Source organism: Tachypleus tridentatus, chromosome 13, assembly GCF_004210375.1.
Source record: "Tachypleus tridentatus isolate NWPU-2018 chromosome 13, ASM421037v1, whole genome shotgun sequence".
In the NCBI taxonomy this organism is placed as follows: Eukaryota; Metazoa; Arthropoda; class Merostomata; order Xiphosura; family Limulidae; genus Tachypleus; species Tachypleus tridentatus.
In genome coordinates, this window is record NC_134837.1 from 201,590,273 (window position 1) to 201,599,478 (window position 9,206).

Consider the following 9,206-nt stretch of genomic DNA (forward strand, 5'->3'; position numbering starts at 1 on the left):
CACAGCTCCTTTTTAATTGTCTCATTCAACATCTCGAGCAATGGCTACTTCCAGAGAGCCAGAGTTGCTTCAGAAAATATAGGAGTATACCTGACATGGAATTTGCTTCTTGCCAACTTCAAGAGAAATGCCAAAAGCAAAACGATGATTTGTACACCACATTTATTGAACTTACCGAGACTTTAGACACTGTCAGTCAGAGAGATATGGAAGATCATGAGCAAATTTGAGTGTCCGGACAGGTTTATTCTGAAAATACGACAATTTCATGATGACATGCAAGCCAGAGTACTTGATGATGGCCATCTCCGTGATCCATTTCCAGGCACAAACAGAGTTAAATAGGGCTATGCACTGGCACCTACACTTTTCAGCATCATGTTTTTAGTCATGCTTAATGACGCTATTAGGGATAACAGCTCAGGCATTGATATCAGGGCCCGGCATGGCCTAGCGCGTTAAGGCGTGCGCTTCGTAATCTGAGGGTCGCGGGTTCGCGCCCGAGTCGCGCCAAACATGCTCGCCCTCCCAGCCGTGGGGGCGTTATAATGTAACGGTCAATCCCACTATTCGTTGGTAAAAGAGTAGCCCAAGAGTTGGCGGTGGGTGGTGATGACTAGCTGCCTTCCCTCTAGTCTTACACTGCAAAATTAGGGACGGCTAGCACAGATAGCCCTCGAGTAGCTTTGTGCGAAATTCCAAAAACAAAAAACAAAACAAACAATTGATATCAAATACCTAATGAATGGCAAGCTATTCAATCTGCAATGTCTTAAGGCTAAGACTAATGTCAATACTGATAGACTGTATCATTTCTTGTTTGACACTGACCCTGAACGTCAGTTTTCTTCGTGCTGATGTACAAGTTGAAGTGAATTGATGTACTACCCTGCTCCAGGAAAACTGCACCAAAAAGACTGAAGTGGTATACCTGCTTGTTCTAGGAAAACCGTACCAAGGAAAGTGAAGTGATGTATCAGCCTACTCCAGCAAACTTGCACCAAGAACCTACCACCACAATCAACAAACAGAAACTAACAGTCGTGGATAAATTAACCTACTTATCCTGTCTCACTGGGTTCATACTGACAAAGACACCGACTCTAGACTAACCAGGGCAAGTATTGCTTTTTGTGGGCTACGTTCATCAGTTTAGGATCCCAGTAAACCAAACTGGAGTTCTAAAGAACGGTTATGTTCACTATCCTCCTCCGAAACGTAGGCTGTCTACCGGCGGCATGACACAAAACTCAACTGCTTCCACATCCACTGTCTACGCAAATTTCTGAACATCAAATAACAAGACAAGGTCCCTGACATGTCCACCATTCATACACTGCTGAGGAAGACAACTCCGTTGGTCAAGATATGTTGTCAGAATATCAGGCAACCGCCTCCTTAAACGCATCTTCTTCAGTGAACTACAGACTGGAACACGCTCCCTGGTAGTCAGAAAAAAGTACTACAAGGACACACTCGGGGTTGCGCTGAAGGACTGCAACATCAATCCTAATATCTAAGCAATTTTGCTCAAAAACCGCCCAAACTGGAGAATTGCAGACACAAAGGGATCAGCCATATATGAATAACATCGTGTTCTGACAACCTATAACATGCGTGCAACACGTAAAAGTACTGGAAACAACCATACAGCTCACCAGCTCCATTATTAACTTGCCTTCATTGCGACAGATATTATGGATCCATGATCGGGTTAATGAGTCATCTAGCACACAAAATTAATGAATGATGTTGAAGACGGTCTTCTTCAATGATGAAGTACGGACTGTATATATGTAGTTATGTGTATGTTATCTTTAGTTACTTCTATATCTATATGTTGTTTGTTATGTCGAATAAAACAATCGGCATTGCCTTCATACGCTTAATATGTGTACCATTCCTTCTCCCAGTGACTGAATGATAAGTCTGAAGGTTTATAACTAAAAACCGAGTTTAGATACCCGTAGTGGATACAGCACAGATAACCCATTGTGTAGCTTTGCGTTTAGCAACAATAATAACGAAAAAATCTTTATGAAATTTCTTACATGTTTATTTTATTATACTACCGTTAAGCCTTTCTGCTATTAACTCACATTTATTAGGTCATAGATTAAGCCTGATGTAAATATACAAATAGATATGATTTGGCTGCTAATTCTAAGATATCAATATAAAAAAACTATATTTCAACAGGCAGTATCAACACAAGATTATAACCCTGTGTTTGAGGCTACACGTATCCATCGTTGTGGTGATCAGTATCGTTTAAGTTTCCGGGTTTGGTTTTGTTATTTGGGTTCACAGCTAGAAACACACACAAAAAAATTAATAAATTGCGGAACTTTAACCCAATTAAAGGACATTGACTTCCAACTTTAACGAGATTGTGTAATACGTCATTTCGAGAGATGTTGAGAAAAAGGTTTAAGCTCGACTGTAATTTCAATCATACAGTTTTTACATTTAACTTAAATTGTAATAAACACTATTATATTAGATAAGACCCCTGATCGAATAGCGGTAATTCTACTGGCTTACAACGCTGAAATCCGGGGTTCTATTTCCTGCGTTGGACACAGCCCAGTGTGGCTTCGTTCTGAAACAACGGAACAGTATATATTATTAAACAAACTATTTACGATTCTTCTTGCAATTCACTACACACTTAGTTGAAGAAAACGAAATAAAGGTAAACTTTACGTCGTCTCACACGATAAACGAACAGTAAAGTGAATCTTTTTATTTCAAATTGATACAAATTAATTTAATTGAACAACACAATTTATTTTCAGCGACGGAAGCGAAATGTCTTCGTTGGACAAAGTTTGAACTGAATCAAGTCTGCCGACTAGCAACTTAAGGCACATACTCCCCACGAAAAAAAAAAATTAATTTTAGCTTATTTGATGCAGGGGGATGGGTTTAAAGATATCAAAGAAAAAGCAAAAATGCAATTAATGTGAAAATAAGCAGGTTAATGACCAACTTACTTCTGTTGTTTAATCTAAGGAAGTTAGTTCTTAATAATTTGCAGCGTTATACACCGAGTCGTTATTTTTGGTCCAAAGAAACAAGTTGATTCAGGGAAATCATAAAGTTATTGAAATTTATGAGAGGAGGAGAGTGAAATGGGTTCTGACCAAATGTATTATGGAGGGGAGCCTAGGTCCCCATATTCCGATGTAAAACCGTTTTTTAAAATATGTTTATGCAACAAAGTCAAGTTGAAACATTATCAAGTTAATTGTTCGTTCCAAAATTACCTCTAGAATTTAAAACGTTCATGTATTAGATACATGTGGCTGATGAAGAATCTCTCCCTTCCCTCCTCTCAAACAAAAAATCTGGAGGTTCGATTTTAATGGAAGGAAACCTAAATTTTTACAATAATTGACATTGTGAGTTTTAGCGGACTACAATAAACGTTTTGATTAACAATGTTACATTTTATTCCGAAATAACTCTTACACGTAATTACAGGTGGGCTTGCGGTAAGTTTACGGACGTACAGCGATTAAATCTGGAGCTCGATTCCTACGGGGAAAAAATCACAGATAGATATGTAAAAACGGCTCGTTTGGGTTGAGAAAATATTTTACGTAGAAGAGCGAACAACGTTTCGACTTTCTTTGGTCATCGTCAGGTTCACAAAGAAAGAAAGAGGTAACTGACCGCAAGCTGACCATATGTTTGGAAGGGGTTGTGTAACTGAGTGTCGGAATGTAGAGGGCGGTGTTAGATTTTGAATATATAATTTTATTTATTTTATTATATTAATATAGGTATAAAGGCGTTCCTTTATATTGGTTTATTTTGAGTTTAAGTTGTTGTATAAGTAAGGCTCCTTTAATTTTGCGTTTGTTTATGTTTTTTTCTTTATTTAGTATTTGAGTGTTTTCTATGGTTATGTTGTGTTTATTTGACTTGCAGTGTTCGAAAACGTGTGAAGGTGACTTTTTATGTTCTTTGAATCTGGTTTCTATTTTTCTACTTGCTTCTCCAATATAGAAGAAGTCGTAGCAGTTATCACATTGTATTTTATAAATAATGTTGGTGTTGTGTTTGTCACTGTAGTTTTTACATAGTATAGCCTTAGTTTTGTGCCAGAGTTTTGAATATATTTGGTATTAACTGGAATTTCATATTTTGTTACTAGTTTTTGCCAAATGTTGGTTATTTTCTGCTGATGTCAGGAATATATGGTATGCAGCAGTATATGGTTTCGTTATTTTTTTGATTCGTGAGATATATTTACTTTTGTTGGTTGATTTTGCTTTATGTCTAGGTGTGTGCGTATAATGTTTTCTACGGTTTGTGGAGGAAACTTATTGATGTTGATGAAGTATTGTTTTATTGTGTCTAATTCATCGTTAATTTTATCTGGTGAGCATAGTTTTATGGCTGTGTTTATTTGGTTTCTTAGTATGTTGAGTTTTTGTTTTGTTTCATGTGCTGAGTCCCAAGGAATGTATAGTCCAGTATGGGTTATCTTTCGGTGGATTTCTACATATCTATACCAGTATAGTGGTGGATGTAATGCTGTGTTAATTGCTTGTGTTTCAACTTGTGTCATAAAAATATTGGCTAGAACTGGTGATACTGGGTTGCCCATGCTTGGGTCATTTGTTTGTATATAGTTGTGGTTGTTGAACATGAAGTTTGTCTTCATCGTGGTAAATTCTATGAGGGTTGCTGATTGGTTGCTGGGAATGTCTATAGTTGGGTTAGGGTCTCGGATATAGAGTTCTAAGGCTATCTTGCAGGCTTCAGTGGTTGGAACGTCTGTAAAGAGGGATATAACATCGAAACTGGCCATTAAGGCTTTATGATTAAGTTGATTTAGATTAGACTTGAAATTAAAAGAGTCTTTGATGAATGAGCTGGCTGATGTTACATATTTGGAGAATGCCCATGTTATGTATTTACCAAGATTATAATTAAACGATTCATATGTGGACATTATTGGTCGTAATGGACAATCTGGTTAATGAGGTTTGGGGATGCCGTATATTTGTGGTGTGCGCGAGTCGGTTTTACGTAGGTAGGAATAAAGTGTTTGTGAAATTGTGTTGGCTTTTTTCATTTTTAGTAGTAATTTGTTTAGTTGCGTCTCGTGTGTCTTTGTTGGATTTGTGTGTATTGATTTAACTTTGTTCGTATCTGATAGTATGTTCTTCATTTTTTGGATGTATTCATTCGTGTTCATTATTACTATAGCGTTACCTGTATCTGCTTTTAGAATTTTTATGTTTTTGTCTTGTCTTTGTTTTGTTTTTGTCTTTGAATGGAATTAATGTCTCTTTTTGTAAGATTGTTTTTTAGCTTTCTGTTTTGTGAGAAAATTCTTTGAAAAAATCGTTTAAGATGTTGTTTTTAGGTGTTTCTGGAAAATATTAATTTTTAATTTTACCTGGGAAGTTTGGCTGTTGGATATCAATAAAATTATCTAAGTTGTCTTTTTTCTGTTGGTTGTTTTTGGTTGTTTCATTGATTTTGTTTTCTGTAAAAAGTATCACAAGTCTCCTGGCTAGATATTCTAAACATGTTTTGATTTCTATGGTTGGAATGTACCTAGGTGCTATTGCAAAGTTGAGTCCTTTGTTAAGTAGATGTTTCTCGTCTGTGTTTAATTGACGGTCGGATCTGTTAATTATGAGGTTAGTCAACGGTTTGTCGTGATGTCTTTTCTGTTGTTTGCACCTCAGTTTTTCTAGTTTTTTGTTGTGGCAGATCTTTTTGTCTCTGTCATTCCTAGTGTTGATTTGGTTTATTTTTCGTTGTATAAGTCCGTAAATCTCTAGTTTAATGCAACATGCCAGTTGATGGTCTAGGTTCATTTTTTGTTTTTGTAAGTCATGTAGTTCTTTGTATTTCGTGTTCAACATGGCTTTAAGTAGTTTTTTTCTGTAAATTTTAGATAATGTTTGTGTATGTATTAAAATTTGTTGCAAGATAGCCTTAGAACTCTATATCCGAGACCCTAACCCATCTATAGACATTCCCAGCAGCCAATTAGCAACCCTTATAGAATTCACCACGATAAAGACAAACTTCATCTTCAACAACCACAACTATATACAAACAAATGGCCTAAGCATGGGCAACCCAGTATCACCAGTTCTAGCCAATATTTTTATAGCACAAATTGAAACACAAGCAATTAACACAGCATTACATCCACCACTATACTGGTACAGATATGAAGACAACACGATTGCAGGATTCACATCTACAGAACACACACTTAATTTTTTCTATCACATTAACTCTACACATCCCAACATTAACTTCACATGTGAACAGGAAGAAAGCAATCAAATATAATTTCTTAACCTCAAAATTACAAGTACCGATGCACAATTTAAAACAGAAATCCATCAAAAAATCATCCTACTGGACTATACATTCCTTGGGACTCAGCACATGAAACAGAACAAAAACTCAACATACTAAGAAACCAAATAAACACAGCCATAAAAGTATGCTCACCAGATAAAATTAACGATGAATTAGACACAATAAAACAATACTTCATCAACATCAATAAGTTTTCTCCACAAACCGTAGAAAACATTATACGCACACGCCTAGACATAAAGCAAAATCAACCAACAAAAGTAAATATATCTCACGAATCAACAAATCACAAAACCATATTCAGCTGCATACCATATATTCCTGACATCAGCAGAAAATAATCAACATTTGGCAAAAACTAGCAAAAAATATGAAATTCCAGTTAATACCAAATTTATTCAAAACTCAGGCACAAAACTAAAGTCTATACTATGTAAAAACTACAGTGACAAACACAACACCAACATTATTTATAAAATACAATGTGATAACTGCTACGACTTCTATATTGGAGAAACAAGTAGAAAAATAGAAACCAGATTCAAAGAACATAAAAAGTCACCTTCACACGTTTTCGAACACTGCTAGTCAAATAAACACAACATAACCATAGAAAACACTCAAATACTAAATAAAGAAACAAACGTAAACAAACGCAAAATTAAAGAAGCCTTACTTATACAACAAGTTAAACCCAAAATAAACCAATATAAAGGAACGCCTTTATACCTATGTTAAATATAATAAAATAAATAATATAAAATTATATATTCAAAATCTAACACCGTTCTCTACATTCCGACACTCAGTTACACAACCCCTTCCAAACATGTGGTCAGCTTTCGGTCAGTTACCTCTTTCTTTCTTTGTGAACCTGACGATGACCAAAGAAGGTCGAAACGTTGTTCGCTCTTCTACGTAAAATATTTTCTCAACCCAAACTGGCCGTTTTTACATATATGTTTCTCTACAAGTGGGTTTTCTCGACATCACTGAAATCACAGATAGCCTGCTGGGTAGCTTTGCGATAAAATAAAAACAACAAATATACGCGATTTTAATTATATGAAAGAAAAAGTTTAATGTTTCGTGTCTACATTCATACTAGATACTCTGGTACAGGTCAAATCCTTTCCAAACAGCTTATTTCTGACGACCTTGGGTTATTTATACTAGATACTCTGGTACAGGTCAAATCATTTCCAAACAGCTTGTTTCTGACGACCTTTGGTTATTTATACTAGATACTCTGGTACAGGTCAAATCATTTCCAAACAGCTTGTTTCTGACGACCTTTGGTTATTTATACTAGATACTCTGGTACAGGTCAAATCATTTCCAAACAGCTTGTTTCTGACGACCTTTGGTTATTTATACTAGATACTCTGGTACAGGTCAAATCATTTCCAAACAGCTTGTTTCTGACGACCTTTGGTTATTTATACTAGATACTCTGGTACAGGTCAAATCATTTCCAAACAGCTTGTTTCTGACGACCTTTGGTTATTTATACTAGATACTCTGGTACAGGTCAAATCATTTCCAAACAGCTTGTTTCTGACGACCTTTGGTTATTTATACTAGATACTCTGGTACAGGTCAAATCATTTCCAAACAGCTTGTTTCTGACGACCTTTGGTTATTTATACTAGATACTCTGGTACAGGTCAAATCATTTCCAAACAGCTTGTTTCTGACGACCTTTGGTTATTCATACTAGATACTCTGGTACAGGTCAAATCATTTCCAAACAGCTTGTTTCTGACGACCTTTGGTTAATTAAACAAGACTGATATATTTATAAGTTTAATAATCATGGATAGAAATAATTTCAACATGAATTATAGGGGCATTCAGTAGAGCGATTACTTCCGCCACGTAGTGTTGATTATATTCGGTTGTCAAAAATTTGTCTGTATATTTGTCATTATTAACGGACATGGGCTATTTTTGGTAGAACAGTGAGGAATAACATTTTACACATGTCCACCAGGCTTCATCAAAATCCGATCATTGTTAACTCAGTTACAGAGCAAAAATAATGTGAAAATAGGTCCCCATGTTAACAGGTAGGGAGTTTTTGGACTTCGTAACCTTAACGTTTGACCTTGATCCTCAAGAACTAATCACTTTTAAGTTGGGTCAGTCCAAATCCATTCAGGAGTTTTCGAAAAACCTTGTTGATAAACGCACGCACACACAAGGGTACTCCTCCTCAGGTAACTATGTACAACGGGTTTTCAAATTAGAATCGTCACAGTGAGGTCCCCAGTGTTCTCGAAGATATCGTAGATTTCTATCGAGCTGCAATATCGCAGGTTTGCTGCAATCTTTTTCATCGCAAAATCGAAGTTAACAAAAAAGAGCGAAAACAAAGAAAACTCATTTGCAATAACACTAAATTTACTTGTGCGGAAGCAGTCTGCTTTGTGCTCGACCTGGGAAGATCAGAGTCATCCCAGACCTCAAGATGGGTGAAGGAGCAGCGATATCCACCACTTTCATGAAACATACCACATTTCACTCTCCTATGGAGAGATTAAATTGTGGCCTTCAATTTTAGGAAAAATTATTCTAATTTAATTCGTACTCAACATTTACTTTAGGAACTGATTCACGGTTGTCTTATATCAGTATTTTCCAAACATTTGTTACCTGCCCATTTAAATAAATATAATCTCTTGCGTGTGATCCCTCATTTTCTATTTTTGTTAGTTAACTTGCTAAAAGAGTGAATTAAGTGAAGAGACAAACTATATGAATACACAGTAAAGTGTTCTAAATATTACTTTCATCGCACTATTGATTCTAACCTAATGGTTCGCGTCCCCGAGAGAACTTGC